General features: G+C 40.1%; 1 pseudogene; it reads left to right on the forward strand.

Annotated features, from left to right (window-relative positions):
- The first annotated feature begins 2,208 nt into the window (after window positions 1-2,208).
- Window positions 2,209-2,565, forward strand: LOC115305423 (annotated as a pseudogene).
- Window positions 2,566-22,958: the final 20,393 nt, after the last annotated feature.

Here is a 22,958-nt window from a genome sequence, read left to right on the forward strand (position 1 = left end):
TAGCTTGTAAGTAGCAGAGTTGGGATTTGAATCTATGTTCAGTGGTATTTCAATATGTCTATCTGTCCCTTTTCCTTTTTCTCAACTATAATATTTCTGTTAGAAAACCAACAGTATTCAATAGAGTTAAGTTTGTTCTTTGAAAAATCTATCAGTTATTAGAAAGATTTAGGAGTCAATAGAATTATTCTCAGTCAATATCATGGAAAGCATGTATCTGAACTATTAACAGATTCCCAAAAGATTTAGTTTGTTATAGTGCTTCATGATCATAGAGATTAATCAATTCAACTTTCCCATCTTATAGATAAGAAAATGCAGGCCAGCTTTCTTTGTTGTCAAGTATTATTGAAATTACTATTTGCCAGTAGGGAAGTTTAGGCTCAAATCAATTGAGTTTAGTCACGAGACAGGTGAGACTGTAAATTTATTTGGCTCAATTAAAATCATAGAGCTGAAAGGGACCTTCTGATGACGTATCCATCTACCTCTATCATAGTGAGTTTAAACAATATCAGCAGCATGTCTGTTACTTTATAGCCAACTAAGAAGGCAATTCACACACTTTCTTTGTGAAGCATCACAGCATCTTTTATACCTCTCAGTCTCGTAACATCTTTACATGTAAAACATGGAGCACTTTATGTCTGTTTAAAAACCAATATATTCTATTTAAAGATGTTTAAAATTGTTATTTGTAAATTTGAAGCAGTCTTAAAAGTAAACTGAAGTATTACCAGGCAATTGAAAAGGTTGTAATAAGTAACTTCAAGTATATTTTCACAATTAGTAATAACATCAGCCCTAGGTTTCAAAAGTAAATAACTAGGACTGGAAGATGGTCATGTGAGGGGGACATTTTCTCCATGCTGGGAAAAGAACAGTTACAGAAGGTCTGCACAATATAGTGCAACTTGTTAGACTCATTTTTGGAGGTTCCACAACTCAATTCAGTGTAGCACATGTTTACTGAAAGCCTCCTTTTTTTTTTAATGATAAGCTGAGCTAAGAATTTTAAGAATACAAAGATAACCAGATATAATTCCTGATTTCAAGGAGCCTACAAACTAGGTAGGCAGATAACATAGGTACGCAGATACCTCTAGAAGGTATCAACTAAGAAGGGCTATCATGTCCACAGAGATGCACTGTAGGTAGGGCTCTACCCGGCTGGGGGAATCAGAGAAAGTGAGTGAGCTGTATTTTGAAAGATGAATATAACTTTGACAGGCAGAAATAGGGGAAAGGTTATGCATCCAGAAAGTATGGTGTGAACAGAGGCCTAAAGATGAGTAATTTTCCTATATAAACTTTCTGTTTCAAGTCTTACACATACTTTAGGACTTGAGTTCTCCTCTTTGTCATCCCCCTGATCTTCATCTCTCTGTTTAAATCCTAACCACCAAGGACTTATGTGAAAATATTTCAAATGATTTAAATAAAAAATAGTTAAAAGGGTGAGATTATTGGTAAATTTATAGTCTTTCTTTTTGTTTTATATGTTTCCATTTACTTGAAATAATAGGCAAATTCATAGAAATATGAGATCAGTGGTTGCCCAGGACTAGGTGTTTGGATGGTCGAATCGTTATGTTGTACACCTGAAATGAATGTAACATTGTGTGTCAACCATGCTCATGAACATTAAAAACAAACAGCAAGAATGTGACACACTGATATACCCTGAGAACACTGGACATTCTGGGCTCATAATGTTTTGTTTTGTCTTGTTTTTTTTCTTTTTTAATGTTTCTTTATTTTCAGAAAACAATAGTTTAATGAAACAATGTTTGCCTTTGCTGTGTGCAATAGGTTCTGATAATTTCTATTCTTTTTAATTTTTACAACCTTTATAACAATGCTCTTGGGTTTTTTTTTTAATTTAAATCCATGTTAGTTAACATAGTTCAATAATGATTTCAGGAATAGAATTTGGTGATTCATCACTTACATGTAGCACCCCGTGCTCATCCCAGCCTGTGTCCTCCTTAATGCCATCACCCATTTAGCCCAGCCCCTGCCCACCTGCCCACAAACCATCAGTTTGTTCTCTGTAGTTAAGAGTCTATTGGCTGATGTCGTGGCGCTTTGGGGAAAGAAGCTGGTGTTTCTTTGGGCCCTGGTTCTGAAGACTCCGTCCCTGGGGGGCCCCCTGGCCGCGTCCCGCCCACCCTTCCTTCTGCTTTTCTTCTTTCCTACTCTGGCAGGATGAGGCGTGCTGGCCTGGGTGAAGGAGTACCTCCAGGCACCTATGGGAACTATGGCTCTGCTAACAGTGGGTACAGTGCCTGTGAAGAAGAAAATGAAAGACTCACTGAAAGTCTGAGAAACGAAGTAACTGCTATAACATCTCTTTCCATTGAAATAGGCCATGAGGTTAAACATTAAAACAAATTATTAGCTGAAATGGATTCACAGTTTGATTCTACGACTGGATTTCTAGGTAAAACTATGGGAAAACTGAAGACTTTATCTAGAGGGAGCCAAACAAAGCTGCTGTGCTATATGATGCTGTTTTCACTGTTTGTCTTTTTTATTATTTATTGGATTATTAAACTGAGGTGATGCAAGTAAGTGCGAGTTTGGAATTTGTCCCAACTTAACTATTTGGAGTACCACGTTGGTAAAAAAATCAGCATCAAAACATTCCTAGTTTTCAAATATTCTGACTTTTTCCATTGACGATTACTGAATTGTGCTTGTTTTATAAATCACATTAGGTAATACAGTAATCTTTGAATACTGTTTCTTAATGATTTATTTTTTTGCCCCTATTTTCAGGGGTATTGAGATGGCCTGAAGTCAGTCTGGCCCTAATAATTTTTTTTCCTATTGTTTGCATCAGATTAAATTGTTGTATAATGTTCTGTTGTTAGCATAAACGCAGGTTTATACTCATGTGAAGAAACTTAGCAGGAGACTGAGAGGACGCCTGGAGAGCCTTGGCGCTGAGCTCCTGAGGCAGTGAGCAAGTCTGTGGTAGGAAGCTCTCTGTATTTACCCGAGTTGTCATTACCCTGATAATGCACCCCCTTTCCTCCTTCACAGGGTTAAAATTGTAGGGTGATTTCCTGTTACCTATGTATGCCTCAAAATTTTTGATGCTATGACTTCTCTTTCTCCTCTGCCCAAGGACCTCATCTTTTCCTGTAGGGCCCAAAGCAAATGTATACCAGGCTGGTTGTTGTTTTATATTAACTTTATACATACCATTGACTAGGCTTATAATAATTTTATGATTGTAGCTGCTTAGGTAGGCTATTTGTTTATCATTTGTGACAGAATAATGTGAAGTTAAAGTATTTGCTAAGCTCTGAATAGACATAAAATTAACTGCCTCTGCTTTTTATGTGTTCAAAATAGATATTGAAAGTACTCAGGCACTGAACTTGGGGTTAAGAGTATTGTTGCTTTAACCCAGTATATTTGTTTGTGGAAGGGAAAACAAAGATGGATAGAAAGAAATATTAAAATGTTCTTAAATACTCTGTATTGCTACATTTGGAATATGCCCATGTGTATAGGCTCTAAAAGTAAAATTTTTAATGAAATTTAAAAAAAAGAGTTTATTATGGTTTCCTTCACTCTCTCTCTTTTAAAAAATCATATACTTTAAATGATTACAATTTCAATGTTTTCCTGAATTTTTTCTTGACTTCAGAAGAATCTTCTGATAATTAATTTCCTATTTTAAGAAAACATTTAAGTTAATTTATCAAAATGAAATAAACTTATTCTTTTTCTGATTTTTCAAGTTTCACTTTTCTTTGGGAATATAATTATATTACAGAAAAATTATTAAAAAAAAAGATATTGTATATACCTTCCAAAGCCAGTTCAAGTCTTTGCTCCTCATAACTATTCCTGACTAGTAAATACATGTGAATATGAGCTCCTGATTAAAGATGTGGATGCATGTGCGTATATTATACAGAAGCTCTGCCCACTGAAAAAGTTCAGAGGCAATAATACCTCAGTAGTGATGAGCACATCTAGTACACCGATGTTGCACGCATATCATTTTCCACTAAATTGAGCCAAGGCTCTTTGGAGAAGATCTGGGGCAGGGAAACAACTTAGCCAGGGTGATCCGAGGACATCCCATAGTTTCAGAAAGAAAGGACATCCTCCAAGACTCCTACTGAGGAGTCAACTTGAAGGAGCACCCACTGGTTACATTTGAGTCAATGTGGGCTTTAAGAAGAGAAAGTGAAGAGATAAGAAGGAAAGACAGGGAGAGAAAGAAGGAGGAGGATAATGGGATTAAGGAGGACAAGGAGAACAAGGAGGAGAGGAAAAGAAAAATGGAGTAGTAGCCATCTTATGCATTTGGTGGTGACTCTTACTTGGCAAGTGATATATAAAGGAAAGGAACCACACATTTACCTTGTCTTTTCAGGGAGGACTGTAGTTGTTCCCTCACTGAGGGGGGAAAGACACCCTCCCCATCGAATAGTAGATAATAAAAGTTTTAATTTGAACTCTATGAAATTGTTGATATTCAACTATTTTTAATCTACAAAATTTCACCTGGTTCAACCAAATATTCAGTGAAAGAATCAGAAGAATCAACATTTTTATGGGTTGCTTCCCTCTGTTTTTATCTTATTACAGAGAACAAACTGAGGGTTGCTGGAGTGGGTACTGGGTGGTGGGAAGCGCTAAATGAGTGATGGGCATTAAGGAGGGCACTTGTTGGGATGAGCGTTGGGTATTATATGTAAGTGATGAATCACTAAATTCTACTGAAACCATTATTATACTGAATGTTAACTAACTTGGGTTTACATTGTTAAAAAAAGGAAAAAGAAAAAAAAGAAAAATTAACACTTTGCAACCTCCATTGAAATAATTGGTTCAGATCATAATCTTCAATGGATGCTAAAACGGTTAGGAGAAAAGTTGTAGGGGTAAAAAAAAAACATTCCCATGGTGCCAAAGGGTTTTGCTCTTGGATCACTTGCTTATTTGCAAGTGAAAACACCTCTCTACATCTCAGTGGTGAGAACTGGCTGTTAACACTGTTAAGTGGTAAAACATAGCTTTGCTAATGGTGAGATAACCTAACACATTGTTTCTCCTGATGTGACACCATCTGGAATTCTCTACACGACCTAGGCAAAACTGTTTAAGCTGTGCGTTGGTTATTCTCCATTTACCCTTATAAATCCATGGGATGCCTTTCTTCATCCTGCTCTGGGTTCCTGGAGATGCCTCTCTGCACAATGTATCAGCCAGTCTCCCTCCCCTTCTGGCTTCTAATTAGATTTGGCCAATGGGGAAGCTTTGGGAGAAATCTGAAGGAGGACAGAAATAGATTTGGGGCACTTAACTCTGTACTGTCTCCCTCCCTGCATGGGTACAGTTTGAGGGGCTCCTATTGGGGGTCCCTCTTCCAGCTAGCTCCAGCTCCAGCCATGCTTCAGCAGCTTCACTCCTGCTGCCGCTCAGGCCCAGGGTGGGAGTCCCCACGCTTCGCCCCCACTACTGTTCCCTATGCCTGCCCACTGGGCTGTAAATAGTTCCTTCACTGAACTCCCTTCAGTTAAACCCTGTGAGTGTGCCATCTGCTTCTGGTCAGGACTTTGATTCAGCTCAAATCTAATCAGGTCTTTATTTTAACAACAAGGCTAAAAAACAAGTTAAACAACACCTTGAGATAACAATCAGACATATCTAGAATTTGGCACTATTTAGAAGGCAGTTGGTCTGGTGTCTTCAGAAGTCAATATTATCTTTTTAAAAACTAGAAAAAAATTTTCGAGGTTAAAATAAGTTAAGGGGACCTAACTACCAAATGTAATGTATGAACTTGGTTTGCAAAAACCAGCTATCATATTTTAGGGGGAAGAATTGGGAAAATTTTAATATTGACTAAATTTTAGATGATATTAGAAAATTACTGTAATATTCCTAGATGTGATAAAGGTTACTGTGCTTTATAGCTGCATGTCCTTTTTTTTTTTTACTTTTTAAAAAAATATTTTATTTATTTTTGATACAGAGAGAGACAGAGCATGAGAGGGGGAGGGGCAGAGAGAGAAGGAGACACAGAATCTGAAGCAGGCTCCAGGCTCTGAGCTAGCTGTCAGCACAGAGCCTGACGCGGGGCTCGAACCCACGAACGTGAGATCTGACCTGAGCCGAAGCCGGAGGCTTAACCGACTGAGCCACCCAGGCGCCCCTGCATGTCCTTTTTAAAGAGGAGCATGTTGAAGTAAGCATGAAGTGTTATAATGGCTGCAACTTCCTTTAAAATGTATAGCAAAATATTTAGATAGCTAGATAATATGGCAGAATATTAACCATTGTTACATCTAACTGATGGAGATATGGTGTTCACTGTACTATTATTTTAACTTTTCATTACATTTGAAAATTACATAATCAGATAGTGGAAAATGTTAATAAAGAAAACAAAATTTCTAACCACTTATTCAGAATGATTTTCTTCTTCTTTTTCTAAATGTCTATAGCTTTTCTATAGTGCTCATTTGCTTCTTATATAAGCCTCTCCAACCAGATTGTCAGCTCTTTGAAGTTAAGGACTGAGCTCTGTGCTTCTTTTTATACTCTCCAGAGGCTTGTATAAATGTTTAATATATTTAAGCCTAACTCTTTATGAAAAACACAGGCATATGTGGTCAGAAGTTTTCAATTTCTATTTTCATTAATATAAGGGGAAAAGCACAAGAAGTTGGATGGGATGCAAAGAAAGGGCAAGCTAGGTTTTTTTTTAAGAGAAGTGGTGGGAAGGTGCAGAGGGAGACGGAGAATCTTAAATAGGCTCCACACCTAGCACAGAGCATGACTCAAGGCTTGATCCTAAGACTGTGAGATCATGACTTGAGCTGAAATCAAGAGTTGGACACTTGACCGACTGAGCCACCCAAGTGCCCCTAGACACTTTCTTAAAATTAATGAACACCAGGCTTGAGGTCCCTTCTTAGAGGCCATGACAGCCACAGTGAAGACAGACTGCATGGAGTCTGATACTTCACAATCTCAGTGGAAGTTTTGCAAACTTAGACAAGCTTTTGGAAGAACTGGGTCCAAAAAAGATTCGGGTGAATTCAAACTTACAGTCTGTCTACTCAAGCCAGAGAGAAAACCAGGATTAGGTTAAGCCTGAATTGAGAAAAGTTGATTTTGAGTGAACTGCTTAACAAGATTTAACTCAATTCAAGTTGCATGTCAAAACATAAAAAGTAATGTAATTCCTTCCTGGCTAGCATTTAATCTCTTTGGACATGAATTTCTTTATAGAAAAAGCATTACTGAGAAGAAATAGGGCGATTTTTATTCATATGATAGTGCTTGAACAAAGCCAGGTTTTTTGGTACCACTTGGGTAAACTATAGGCCTAAAACCTATGAAAAGTTGATTCTCAGTGATTGCTGTTGTGTTTTTCCTCTTCTAGTGAGGTAGTTCTAAGCACATCTCTGGCTGTTAGATGCCACATGCCTATAAACCTGCTGGAACCTCCAAGGCAGAGAGATAAGCCCTCAATCAGCTGGATGGATGGTGTGTGTATGTGGTGTGCATGCGTGCATGTGTGTTTAAGAGAGAGCAAGAGTGAGAGCCAGAGAGAGAGAGCGAGAGCGAGAGAGAGACCAACCCTGCTGACTGCCCTCCCAAAGGCCATCTCCCACCTTATTTCTAGCTAAGAAAATATTGATTTTCAGGTATCAGGTGCCCCAATATGCTTCAGAGGACTCATCATAACCTTATCTATTTGCCAACCTTTGGTTGAAACATGGGCATATGACACAATGGGGCAAAGAAGACAGGGGTGGAGGATATTCTGTGAGGCTTCCAGAAGCGCCTCTGCTCAAGAAAAATGCAAACAGAAGTAGACCCTTTCTATCTCTAGATATTACTACATGGGGATGTGATGCAGTGTTAACCAGCTCTCCAAAACCAAAAAAGCCCTGATTTGTAATGTTTGCTCATTTTCATTTCTGTGGTGTAAATTCTCTCATAATGGCTGATTTCAGGCTACCAATAGCTCAACAAGTGGTTGGCAAATTTAGCAAGTGCCTCTCAGGAGCCTACCATTGATTGCTTAGAGCAGCCTACCATTGATTGCTTAGAGCTGCTTATCCATCTTATGAAAGGAGTAGGCAACATGGTGGGGTTGGTAGAGTAGAAAGATGAGAGACTCTAGGTCTTTAATGATATCTTGAGCCTGGAGTCTTCCCAGTCCTTGACTTCTTGTTACATAAGTTAATAAATGTGCTTATTGTTTAAAGCAGGTTGAGTTGGTGTTTATGTGTGGCAAACCTGGGCTTGATTTACCTGGTACAAATGTCCATGGTATCCCATCTATGGGGAGTACAGCAGAGGAAAAACTGAACAATGGATGACAGAAACACTAATTCAATTGATGGCCAGGAAGAGGGGGTTTTGGGGGAGGGCCATCTGGGTTGAAACAGGACTCTGGCTGGTTGCCGGGAGGAACAGGATGGTGGCTAGGGGCCAGCTGGGCTGTCAATGTTCTTGCCAAGGAGGCTAAAGTTCAGGGCAATGCTCCAATGAGAGCAGGCACTGGAGTGCTAGTCAGGAAGCCCAGGTCTGAAAAGGGATAGCCTATAAGGAGTTGCACAGCACAGTGCTTTGGGTTGGGGAGGAAGGGAAGGCCTGGGAAGAAGGGGCAGTAGTATAATTAAAGTGTTTTAGCTACTCAGTTATCAGAGGGTTGGGAAATCTCCACCAAGGCAGAGTCAGATACTGACCAGTGGAGGCTGAAGGTTGAGGGTTTTCAGTAACTGCTATGAATCAGTCTGAGAAATGCAGAAGGAACCACAGTGTTTTCCAAAGCTGTCTCAGCACATTTTCTCAGTGACGTTAAAAGAATGCTGCTTACATTCCTATCTAGACCTTGCAAAGTGGCATCCCCACCCCACGTATTGTCACAATCTAGGGCCTCCTTGACATTTCCCACTATGACTGATGTTTGGACTTATGAAGAGAGCTCTATCCTCCCTTGTATGGGGAAATATGTTTGCCTGCTTGTGGCAGAGGCAATTTCATTTCTGTTATGAAATGCCCCTAACTTACAGTATGGTGTCTCCTGTTATTCATGTACTCCATTTCTTAGTTTCCTTTTCTCATCCATCTAATCTATCCAGAGGCCCATTCTCCTTCAGCCCAATCCCATTCGTTGAATAACTACTTAAGAAGGACTTTAATAATTCAATTGTGTGGAGGAAGTAGCTTCAGAAAGAATGAAAGCTGATGTGTCAACAGCATTTTCTGGGGATTTTCAGAATATTACTTGACTTTCTGATTTAGCTGGTAAGCCACTGGGCAGGAAACTTGGTTTCCTTTGCACTTCATTACTGCTAGAGATCATGGTTAGTCATTTTAATTTTATTCAGTAGGGTGAGTTCTATAACAATATCATTATCGGGGGTAATTAAAAATCAGATACAACAAGAGAGAAAGTCTTCAAAAGTAAAGTTCTCCCAAGTTCATATTTCTTTCCCACCTGTCTAGTAAAGCTTGGCTTGTTTAAGGAGCTCTTCCCAACTAAGTGAGTTGTTTTAGAGACTGAATGAAAGGAATGCTTTACTGTAATGTAAAACCTATCATGAGCAAAGTCAAAAGGTAATTATAAAAAGGGGAAATATTTGCAACTCACTTAATAGAGAAGAGTTAATTCTGTATGAAAAGCTCTCACAAATCAGTAAAAGACCAAGAGCCCAACAAAAAAATACACAAATAGAAAGTCTATAGAAAAGGGAATACAAATGTTTCTTAATATTAAAAGATAGCATCATAATAAGAGAAACTGAAATTAAGTTTAGATCAACATTCGTTTTTCATGTAATAGGTTGGCAATGATAAAATTCACAATCTGCTGTGTTGGTAAGAATGTGAGAAGACAGGTGCTCTCATTGATGACTGGTGGGAAAATACGTTGGTACAGCTTCATGGAGGGTTACTTGTAAATATCCTTCAAAATTATGTATATCTATACTCTTTGATGAATCAAAGCTAGTTTTAGGAATTTATGCTACAGATTTATTCATGCATGTAGATAATAACAAGTTCACAAGGTTATACATTGTAGCATTTTTAAAAGTTTATTCTGGGAGAGAGAGAGAGAACATGAGCAGGGGAGGGGCAGAGAGAAAGGGAGAGAGAGGATCCTAAGTAGGCTCTACACTGTCACCAGGGAGCCCAACGTGGGGCTCGAGCTCACGAACTGTGAGATCATGACCTCAGCTGAGATCAAGAGTTGGATGCTTAACCAACTGAGCCACCCAGGTACCCCTGTAGCATTGTTTTAATATTAAAAGACTGAAAAAAATCCAAATATCTACCAATAAGGTATGATATAAATAAATTATGGCATATCCATATAATGGACTATGATGCAGCCATAAAAAATGAAGGTATTCTTTGTGTACATACATTGAAAGATCTCCAAGGTATTTTTTAAGTGAAAAAATTTAAAGTAAATTGTGCAACAAATTGAGTAGCAAAAGAGGAGAGAAACAATACTTATACTAGATATATATGCACTTGCTTGTGTGTGTGGATATCTAAGAAATTTATAATATTCAGTACCTTGGTGGAGAGAAATTGGGTGCCTAGGAGATAGGGTGGGAGAGAGAATCTTTCTCTTTTGTTCTTTTTGAAAATGTATTGCCAATTCAAATTAGTAAATAAACACATTTTTAATAAGAGGAGTGCTCTGACACAGATTAAATCCAAAATTCACCCTATCTGTACTATAACCTGAATATTTTCTTTCAGTCTTCTATTATTGACTTTACTAGATGTCCATCCTCCATTTATGGCATTTGCCTTGCTCCTTCAGGTGCCACATATTTTTCTCTCTTTGCTTTGACCTCAGTTTGTCTCTTGATTTCTCCTGCAGTTGTCAGGTAACAACCTTTCCAACTGTCTGTCACTACATAGATCTCTTTTTCTGCGTGCCAGATGTCGGGGAAATCTATCCAGTCCTTGCTTCAACACTTCTTCCTCTACAGCACAGAATATGGAGTCATGGTTGGGAGTTATGGAGGAAGCTGGCTATCTTTGTGTGGAACCAGGCAACTGGTGGGTCAGGGTTTAGCAACCTATGCCATGTATGTTGCTAATGGAGGGTAACGTTACTTTAAGAGGTGGAATTGTAGAGAGGAATTACTATATACATGGAAGAGCAAGAAGAGCCTTCCATATGGAGAAAGCAGTAGTAAGAAGTGAAAGTTTGGGTTCAAATTCTGACTCTGCCATTTACTGGTTATGTAACTTTAGGCAAATTTCTCAGCCTTACTTCTCTCCATTAGAAATGGGTTCTATAGTGGTTAATATGGGTAAGACTACATGTAATCCAGCAAAGTCCATTCTTGTTTTCTTTTGTGGTAATAGACATGAATGTATCTGAGCACATGACTATCAGCATAATACCAAGGCCCCCTTGCTGTTAGATGTGGCCAAGGGACTAATTCCCTGCCAGTGGAATGTGGGAAGTGTTGGGTGACACATTTAGTTCTGGGATATAAGACTCTTCATACTCTCTTCCTAGAAACTTGAACCTAGAACTTGACCATGGAGATGAGGACAAGACCATGGGGGGTGACAGAGCAATGACATGGAAAGAACCTGGGCATCTAAATGAACATGTGGAGCAGAGCTGCCTGCCTGTCTGGAACACATGCCCACTGTTACAGGAGAGAAAAATAAACTCTGACTTCTTTAAGTCACCCTGTTATTGTTTGGTCTCTTTGTTATGACAGCCTAGCCTTACCCTAACAAATTTATAGTAGTTTAGACTGTGTTGCAAGTAGTAGAACATCCAACTCAAACTAGGTAAATAAATAAATGGTGTATTTCTTCCACATAGTCAAGAAGTAGAGAAAACTTTAGGGTTGTTTAATTCAGTATTCAATGACATCATCAAAGAATTGATTTCTTCCTATCCCTTTGCCCTGCCTTTGGTGGAGTCAGCTTCACCCTATGGCTATGGCAATTCCAGGCTTCATGTTAGCTTGCCATATCTTCCAGGAGGAGACAGACAGTCAAAGAGAAGGAGAGAGAGAGAGAGAGAGAGAGAGAGAGAGAGAGAGAGAGAGAGAGAGAGAGAGAGAGAGGAGAGAGATGGAGAAAGAAAGAGAGAGGGGAAAAGAAAGCAAGAAAATAAAGGAGAAAAAGAAAGAGAAAAGAAGGAAAGAAAGAAAATAAGAAAGAAAGAGAGAAGAGTACACAAGTAAGAATCTTTTCAACACTCACAGCAAACTTCTTACTGACCCAGTTTTGGTCACATGTCTTCCCTGAACCATGGCCAGAGAATGGGCTTATGGAGATCAGTTTAAGCGTCCCATCTCCATGTCCCACCTGTAGTGGCAGAGCAGGTCCACTTCTCTATATGGACTATGTGGAGGAGGTGTATGCACCTGAACAGAAATTGGAATGGTTATCAAGATAAGAAGGACCAGATGTTGAAGAGGTACCACCTTGTCCACTAAGGGATGGAGAAATTGTTTTAAGGATCAAATTGAATGAGAAAACATATATAGGGCTTTGTTAAATTGTGTAACACATTTGGCTCTGTAACATAAGACTCCTCCGTGCTCTTTTCACTCCCTACAAGCTTGAACTTACTTATGCTTGGCACTTAGAAGTCAGTCAATGATTGTGAATTTACTCTTCCTTCCTAGATCTAGTTAGCTGTGCTACAAAGTGGCAAGAGGTTAGAGAATATTCCCACTTCAGGTGTCTTGGGGCTGTGTATTTGTGGGGCCAGTGAAACAGGATTGTGATGTGTACAAAGAAACTGCCTCTTAGTTTGAAGATATCTGTCACCATAGCAACTATTGGTATGAGTGACCCACAACTGGCACCACCAGCTCACACTCAGAGATGAAGACCAGAGGGCTTGATATCACCCTTTCAAAGGCTCCCTTCCACTCTCGGTCACAGATGCTCACTGATCTGTCAGTTTACAAAGGCACAGGTTTGAGATTCCAGAAGGGGCTGCCTGTGTAGTATCTTATGTTATTCATACTGCTTGAAGGTGGATATGGTTGAGAAATGTATTTGGACCATTTAATTGGCTTTTCTGCCTCTATCCACTTGCTAGAGGCTGTATAATGAAAAGATTCTGGGCTTGAGTCTGAGACCCCACTTTATCATTACTGTATGATAATATGAAAGTAATTTAATTCTTTATGCCTTTCAGTGTTGTTGTAAGACAAAAAAATGATGTATTTGAGAGCACTTTGTATATAGAAAATAAAATTTAAATAAAAGGAATTAGCAAACATAATAATGGAAGTAATTTGCTGGTGCCTAAGTTTCTCCTTACTAAAGACCAACCTACCTGGGGCTTGAAAAATAAAATTCCTTAAGAGAAAACAAGTCAGAATGGGTTCTTCTTCACAGTGACAGAGGATAGGGCTAGGTTTAATTAACAGTCATGTATTGGCTGTCTAGGTGTGTCTGTTATGGTATTTTACATGTTAGTTAATTTAATGCTTTTAATAGCCCTATGAGGTAAATATTGTTATACCAGTTTTACAGATGAAGAAACTGAGCCTGAGAGTGGTTAAGTGACAGGACCAATGTTACACTATTAGGAAGTGGGAGGCCAGGATGTACCAGTCAAGTCTCTCTGTTTAACCACCAAGGCAAGTGAGGCCATCTGCTGATTCATGTAGGAGAGAATCAGCCTGGGTGCTGTACCCAGGCTGGCTAGCTTCTAAGACCCGGAGACATTCATTGGGGGCTCCTGATACTCTTTCATTGGCTTATGAGTCCATTGAATCCACAAACGCTCTCTGAGGACCTCTCATGTAACAGGAACACTGCTAGATTTGGAATAAAACAGTGAAAAAACACAGTTCCTGAAAGGTTCAAGAGTCATCAGTGCAGCAGAGTAGCTTGTCAGACATCCCATTTATCCTCGGTTCAATCCTGTTAGGAAAATTGCTCCTATGGCTTGGCCAATATTAAAGTTTTAAACATTATTGTTCTGTAGCAATGATCCGCTTATGCTGCTTCCTGCAGGAGAAAGCCCTAAGTCCATAATAACTGAAGATCATATAACCCAATGATTTTGTTTCAGAGGCAACTGCACAATGGTTCTGAAATGGTAATAATCGCCTATCACTCTCGGGATTATCTTATTGTCTGGCAATGGTTATGAAGACAGTGGGGTTTTAAGAGGCCATTCAATAAGACTGATAGAAAGGCACTATTTTATTTTTCTCTGAATAACTCTCCAAGTGAGAATCTAATTCAGAGCTCATAAAGGTCTAAAAGAACTTCTGCGATAAACTCAAAGTCCTTAAAGCTGAAAGGAGACAGAGTTATAGGAACAATGTAGAAAACAAAAGGTGTGGTTCCTTCATAAGTGGAGTGTTGTTTGCTTTCAAAGATCCTGAATAAAATGGATGAGCTGGGTGAGATCCACAGTTAAAGGAGCCACTGAAATGATGTTTTGTACCTTAATTTAAAGGCACAATCACCCCCTTTCTTGCAAGGAATTCTGTGAATAAGCATCCCTGTGTGAAAAAAAATTCTACAATTAGATCTGTCCACAACAATGTTACCTGATGAAAGTTTCTTTCAATGGGGAGAACCATAATTCCCTAAGTACTCACTAAAGACCAGATGTGTTACACATTTTGCTCTTTTAACACTCACCACAACCTTGTGAGTTGTTTATCACCACCTCACAAAACTATTTCCTTTGCTCAGGCATTGATTCATTTAACAAATATTTATTGAGTGCCTACTATGTGCCAGGCACATACACCCCAAGCTGCTGGGATATAACAGTGAGCAAAACCTGCAAATGTCCCTGCCCCCATGGAGCTTTTATTTTAGTGGGTGGAGACAGAACTAAACAAACAAATAAACAAATATATAACATGCAAGGCTTTGGAGATCAGCACTATGGAGAAAAGAATGGGGGACAAGGAGGTGGCAAGGGTAGGAAGATTTTGTAGATTTATATAGGATGGTCAATGTATTAGTTACATGTTGCTGAATAACCAATTGCCCCAAATGTAGTAGTTGAAAACAACAAACATTTATTATCTTATAGTTTCTGTAGGTCAGAAACTTGGGTATGGCTTAGTTACTGTCTCTGCTCCAAGGGCTCCTAGGAGATTGCGTTCAGTTTGTGGCTGGAACAGTCGGCACAACTCAGTTCACTTCAGGCTGTTGTACCGAGGATCTCAGTTCCTGGCTGGCATCTGGCTGGAGGCGTCCCTCAGCCTCTGCCATGTGGGCCTCTATGTGGCAGCTCACAATATGGCAGCTGGTCTCCCTCAGAGTACGTGTACAAGAGGGCGAGAGACTGTGCTTAACATGGAAGCCATGGTCTTTCTGTAACCTAATCTCAATCCATCACCACTGTCTAATCCTATGCACTAGAAGCAAGTCACTAAATTCGGCCCACATTCAAGTGTTGGGGATTATATACCAGCAAGTGGGGATCACAGGGAACATCTCAGAAACTGCCTACCATAGTTAGGGAGTGCTCTCTAATGAAATGGCATTTGAGCAGAAACCTAAGGAAGTAAGGTAGCAGGCATGTGGGTCTTCAGGAGGAGAGCATTTTAGGCAGAGGAAAAGGCTAGAGCAAAGGTTGGGGGGAAAGGAGGAATGGTACAAGACGAAAGCATCCAGAGAGAAACCACTGGATGAAATAACGCAGTTTTATGTGCATCATTGTGGGGAGTTCGGATTTTACTTTGAGATGGGAAGGCTTCTGAGCAGAGGAGGGGCAAGACTTGTGTTTTAAGAGGTTTGCTCTGGTTGCTGTGTGGAGAACAGAGTAGGGTAGCAGGCATGAATAAAAGCAGTGGGACCAGTTAGAAGGCCATGGCATGAATCCAGTTGGAGCCATGATCATGGCTTAGACCAGAATAATAGTATTGGAAATGGCATGAAGTGGTTGGATTTCAGATACATTTCCTAGTAGAGCTGACAGGATTTGCTGATGGTTTAAATGGGGTTTGTGAAGAAAGTGAGGAATCAGTGGTGACCCTGAGGTTGTTGGATTTGGCAACTGGAAGAATAGAGTTATCCTTTAAATTATTTTTTAACATTTATTTATTTTTGAGAGACAGAGACAGAGCACAAGGGGGGGTGGGCAAAGAGAGAGGGAGACACAGAATCAGAAGCAGGCTCAAAGTTCTGAGCTATCAGCACAGAGCCCGATGTGGGACTCAAACCCATGAACTGTGAGATCGTGACCTGAGCCAAAGTCAGACGCTTAACCAATTGAGCCACCCAGGCGTCCCTAGAGTTACGCTTTATTAAGCTGAAAAATGTTGATGGAGGAGCAAGTTCTTTTTTTTTTTTTTTTATTGAAAGAGAGAGAGAAGAAAGAGAGAAGCAGGGCTCGTGCTCACCTGATGTGGAACTCAAACTCAGAAGCTGTGGGATCATGACCTGAACTGAAGTCAGATGCTTAACAACTGAGCCACCCAGGCACCCATTGGAGGAGCAAGTTCTAAGAGAAGTAGAAGGCAGGGGTTTTATACATGTTCATGTACGGTGATTAGACAACCAAGTGGAGATGCTGAATTGGCAACTGGCTATCTAATTCTGGAGCTCTGGAGAGTGGAGTGGAATAGAAACATAACTTTGGGAATTCCAAGCATTAACAGTGTATGTGAAAACATTAGACTGGATGAAAATACTCAAGAAATGAGTGTAGACTGAGAAGTGGAAAGGCCTGTGGATTGAAACCCTGGGACACTCCAAGGAGTGTCTAATTTAGAAATTAGGAAAATAAGGTCAGGAAATGAGACTGAGAAAGAGTGCCTAGGAAGGGAGAACCGAGGGAGAACCAAGAGAGCTTAGTACCGTAGAAGCCAAGTGAAGAGGATTTCAATGGGGGGAAAAGCAATCAACTATGTTAAATACTGTCAACAGGTCAAGCAAGATGAGGACTGAATGGAGCACAGTTTGTGAACATGGAAGTCACTGGTGTAATGAAAGAATGCAAGGAGAGCAAGTGGAGAAAATGGAATCTGGGATTTTTAGGAGAAATTGATGTCTTTTTTAAAATTTGTTTTTTTTTATGTTTATTATTGAGACAGAGAGAAACAGAGCATGAATTGGGGAGGGGCAAAGAGAGATGGGGACACCACACAGGAGCTGAAGCAGGCTCCAGGCTCTTAGCTGTAGGCACAGAGCGTGACGTGGGGCTCGAACCAACAAACTGTGGGATCATGACCTGAGTTGAAGTCGGACGCTTAACCACTGAACCACCCAGGCACCCCAGAAATTGATGTCTTTTGATAGTTGGTTTAGGACCACTTGGCAACAATCTCACTGTGGGGCTTATTACAAATATGGATTTGGGGTGCCCCACTCCAGAATCTCAGGGGATGGTATATACCCTGTGATCTTTATTGTTAGCAAGTCCCACAGGTGATCTGCAGGTACCTTAAAACTTGAGAACCAACATCTCACTCTATGTACTTTATCTTACATTTGGTGCAGTCACTACTAAAGATACTACAAGTTCGTTCCATTTGTGTAACCCAAATGAACATTTTGTAGAGGATGGTTTGTCCCAGAGGCATTCCTATATTTCCCTTAGCCTTTTTATTTCCTGAAGTTTTCAAGAAAGCCTGGATGAAAAAAATTCTACAACCCCAAAGAATAGCAGTAGGTAAACAAACTCTCTTCCATAATGGCTACTAGGAACCTGACAAATATTGAAATTCTCAGAATCAGCATGCTAGTATCTCAAGTCCTCTGGTAAAGGAAAGACAAAATTCTTGCAGATTCAGAAAGAATTCAGTATTTATGGATCACTGAAGCGCTTAATGTACTGAGCTTCTCCATGGAGAAAGACGGAGGAACTGTTCTGGTTAGGTCTGTTTGGAGGGCGAGGGGCCTCTGGACTGCCTTTATCACTAGAGCAAAGACTGCACTGTTCAGCAGCATTTGGAGATTGTTCCTTTTTGCCCTGATCTTTGGCCCCGGGACCAAATATGTTTCAGAAAGAACCACGCTGTGTAGGAGGAACAGAGGCAGTAACAATTTAAACTTAAGTTTGCTAAATAGAAGAAAGCACTCAAAGGATTGAGCCTTTGGGAAGAAAGAGTTCCTTTTTAAAAAAAAAAATTTGTTTTGAGAGAGAGCGCGCCAGCTTGCGTGCGTGCGCACGTGAGTGGGGGGGGAGGGGGCAGAGAGTTTCCTAAGCAGGTTCCATGTCATCACCGAGTCTGATGTGGGGCTCAATCTCATGAACCATGAGATCATTACTTGAGCTGAAATCAAGAGTTGGATACTTAACCTACTGAGCTACCGAGGCGCCCTGGGAAGGAGGTCTAAATTGTTGGTATTTCTCTCCTCAATTACCCTTGCTTTTCTTACCGTCCCCTCCCAATGCATATAGACTTGTGTCCTTGTCCCCTCCCTCTGGAACTGCCATCCTCCTCACCAGAGAAGGTTTTTCCCATTCAGTTCTTTCTCATACCTTGTAAAGCCCCAGAAACTTGATACCAGAGGAGGTTCTCTCTGCTTAGGCATTTTGGCTCCAGAAAAGAATGGGATGAGGTAAAATCTAATCTTGTTAATGAAGGCTCCAATTCCAATCTGACCTTTAGTGAGTGAGAGCTGTTATTGATTTCCTACCTAAATTACTTAAGCAGCAAGAGAGCACTGACAACATTTTTCTTAGAGGTACACCAACATGCTAATAGAGATATATAGAAATTCTACATATTCCGGGGTGCCTGGGTGGCTAAGTTGGTTAAGCAGCCAACTTCGGCTCAGGTCATCATCTTGCGATTCGTGGGTTTGAGCCCCGTGTAGGGCTCTGTGCTGACAGCCAGCTCAGAGCCTTGAGCCTGCTTTGGATTCTGTGTCTCCTCTCTCTGACCTTCCCCCGCTCACGCTCTGTCTCTCAAAAATAAATAAAACATTCAAAAATAATAAAAAAAGAAATTCTACATATTCCAGTTACTTCTATGTGTATTTATGTGGCCAAGGCAATCTAAAATATGGGACAGACTAATGAAAAACATTTTGAAAGTGGTGCTCATAAGTTAAGGGTATGTGTTTAAATATAAGTTCCCCAAAAATGACTGAAATGGGTCAAACAATGGTGTAAACAGACGAAAACCAAACATAAAAAACCTCCAGAAAATTCCAGCAACACCTGTTAGCCCAGCTCCTGGACAAACATTAATAGTTGCCCATCAACCTAAAACCATATTTGGGAAAGAAATTGAGGGAGGTGAAGGCTAGTGGGGGTTGCTAGTTAGCTTGCAAGTGTTCTGTGAAGACAAAATCATAAAAATCCCAAGATTAGAAGACAGACAAACTTTCCCAAGAATGGACTTTCCCAGGAATGTCTTCTCAGGAAAAGACAGCTGGCCCAGGAACAGAACATCTAACTACAGCATCTTCTATATGAGAGCTGGGAGTCCCAGCACGCAGGCAATGAATGGTAACATCTGGAGTGGCCGTCACACATGAATATGTGTGCATATTCATCAGAGTGAGTCCATAGTTAGACTGGAATTCTGCATCATCCGTAATTTGTGTCAACTTTTCCACTTCAGTTTTGGGGCAATCGCTTTTCCCATAACATTCGTGATTCTCTCATTGGGAGAATCTTCAGGAAGAGTAATGGTCCTTGAGACTAATCTTGTTAATGTGTGATGTCACAACTGATGGTGCTTTTTCCTTTGCCTATTTGTACCAAGTGCCTCTTAAAGTCGGAATGCAAATCGATGTAAAAAAATCTGTGAGTTAACATCACTTGGGTGCTTAAAAATAACAAACAGAATTAGAACAGTGGTTTGAAGTCTAGGCTGATCTCTTTGCCTGATAATCACTCAGTATGTTTTTATTAAATGGGATTGTTAGTTTCTTTTAATATATGTGGTTAAAAAACATACAAAATTCTAACCTCTTCTTTCTTTGTGAGTAATTTGTCAAATGTTTCCCAAATGTACCTTCTTTCTCTTAAAAGATGCAGCACTGACTCTAAAGAGACAGTAATTGTTGCATAATTAATGCATAGCAGGTGAACCCAGCAATTTCAGTTTGGAATCTCTTTTCCTTAATCCTTAACTGCCTTGCCCTGCCATACTCCCACCACATCTCCCATCACGCCCAAGAACCTCCCTCGACACTTGTAAATAGCACAGTGGACACAATTTAATTTGCTTTGGAGGGCAGCTCTTAAATTAACTGCAAAGGGAGAAGACAGGCCCTGTTTGCTAAATATGTATATATATGTGCACAGGTGCAAACACACATTTGTTTGCCTCAAACCTCCTTCTGAAAGCCCTTTATTACCTGTTCAATACAACTTCTCTAACATTCTGCATCCTCATCTAACACCTGCTTGTTAATTTTATTCACTTTTCAGTTAGTCTTTAGCAAGTGAAGGCAACCCACTCAAATGATATAAAAGGACTTTTTTTTCCTTTTCTTTTCTCTTTTTTTTTTTTGCCACTGATCCTTTAACTAACACTAATCCCATACCTACCATATGCTTTCTAAGATACTGGTTCCCTTCCTATTGTTAACTTCTCTTGTGTATCAACCAAAGTCCAGCTTCCTTTGTTCGGTACAGACACTACCACAGGGTAGGGATGCGATAATATGGAATGAGTATCTGAAAGCAATACTTTCTATTCTTGGGAAGTGTCCTGTCATGTGTGCATGCTGACGGTGAGAGAGAGGCTCTGCCAGAGCGTTATCGGTCATCCTGCTCTTCTCAGGTGTGACAGACCTTCTTTTCCCACTAAGGTGTATCCCTCATTGAAGGGTGACCTGAGGTTGTCTCAATCTTCTTTCTTCTTAAGCTTTCTTCTTCTTTTTATCTCCTCCTAATATCTTTTCAAAACTTTAAGTCACAAGTAAAAGATCTGCTTTCGCTCTCCTTGTAACTAGCTGTAAAACCTTGGGGAACTCATGCAACTACTCTAACCCTCAATTTTCTCATCTGTTAAAAAAGAGAACTAGATCCAGTCAATTCTAATATTCCTTCCAGCACTGAAGTTCTCTGAGTCAAGAGGTAAAATCACTCCGTGCCTCAGGGTTTGCTTTCACTCAGCAGTACAATAAGAGGATTGCCTTCCTAAAACAACTACCACTTATGGAGCACCTACTGTTGCTTCCACTCTATCAGATAGATATTCACAGACACAATGTTTCATTTAATTCCTGTAGCAACTCCAGGAGGTAGATATGATTATTACTACTAAACCTGTTTTACAATGAGATGCTACAACTCAGAAAGGTTAAGTAGCCCTGTCAAAATCACAGGGTAATTGGCATGGCTGGAGTTAATTTGCAACCACACACGTTTGCAACCTATTTCCCAATTCACTTGCTGTTTGATACTACCTTTGAATGTCCAAAAGCCAACTTAGAGCTTCTGCCTTGCAGTCACAAGGTCTGGGATCCAGTCTTGGCTCTATTGCTTTCTGGGCTTTCAGTCAAATTGTGTAGCTTCTTTGAGCCTCAGTTTTCTCATCAGTAAATGAAGGAAATAGTATCAAGCCCAGTGTTGTGGTGAAAATGAGAAGATAACGAGGTGTGTCAGCAGTTGCCTGACTCCCTATCTTGCTTCTCTCTAGAATGGCCATTCCTTAACCACTAGCTGTAGGCTCAGACCCACCCCAGCCTCCAGGACCAATCCATCTTCCGCAGAAAGGCTTTAAAGATCTTTAGTTCAATGCAAAAGGGGATTCAGCATCAACCATGGTCCCTTCTGGTTCTGATGAAGTGGCTGCAATAAGTGGACCTCTACCCTAATTGCAGATGGTAGAATTGTTCAGATGGGCCCTGGGACCTACTGCCTGTGTTTTAATCACAGCTCTGCCCTTACTAATGACCTAAGGCAAATTACCCCATCTTACATGACTCATCTGTAAAATGAGAAGAATAATAGTAGCTATTTCAGAGGGTTGTTGTGAATATTAAAGAATTTATAAATAAAAGTACATATAACAGTACCTGGCAAATAGTTTGTTATTGTTATTATCACAGAAGAACCTAGCTGATTTATAGTTTATATTTTTATACACAAATGACATCAATTATATACCTATATTATTATTATTTTCACTAATTAGGTCCCTGCTTGGTTGCCTTAGGTCCTTCTTGGTTAGCTTCCCCAGTCTCTCTAGGGCTGCAGCCCTCACTGCAATAATGCACTGGGGCAGGACTCTAGCCACTGGGCCTCTTATAGGAAATGGGGCCTTGCAATCTGTTCAAGATGTCCTGCCATTCCACATCTATGGTGTTCCCCCGAGATGGTGCCCTGGTTGTGTGTGGGGGTCCTTGGTGGTGCAGGCTACTTGCCTAGACCACCTGTTACCACCACATGTTCCTTGGAGCCTGTGGTCTGCTCTCCGCTCCACCTTTCCTCAGTGCTTGTGTGTTGGGCTTGCTGATTAGGTCCTGAACCAGTACAATGTGTCTGCCCAGAAGTTACCACCTCGGTTCGACACAACTTTAGAAAATAACTTTGTAAAGCATCATACACATAAAATGCGTATGATTCTCAAGACAGAACTCGTCAGCAAGAGTTATCACATTTATCTACTATTTTTTGTAATACAATTCACATACTATATACTTTGCTCATTTAAAGTATAAAATTAGGTGGTTTTTTTGTGTGTATTCATAGAGTTGTGCAATTATCACTACAATCAATTTTAGAACATTTTAATTACCACCTGCCTCCCTGCCCCCCTGCAACACCCTGCTGTTTAGGAGTTATCCTTTCTTTCCTCTAGCAACCACGGATCTACTTTTCATCTATAAATTGCCTATTCTGGACATTTCCTATAAATAGAATCATACAACATATAGCCTCTTGTGACTATTTTTTTTAGCCTAATGTGTTTAAAGGTTTGTCCATGTTATAGCATCTATCAACACTTCATTCTTTTATTGCCAAATAATATTCACAATTCTCTATTTTTAACTCAGTAGTTAACTTTGACTCC

This window comes from Suricata suricatta, chromosome 10 (genome assembly GCF_006229205.1).
Source record: "Suricata suricatta isolate VVHF042 chromosome 10, meerkat_22Aug2017_6uvM2_HiC, whole genome shotgun sequence".
Lineage (NCBI taxonomy): Eukaryota > Metazoa > Chordata > Mammalia > Carnivora > Herpestidae > Suricata > Suricata suricatta.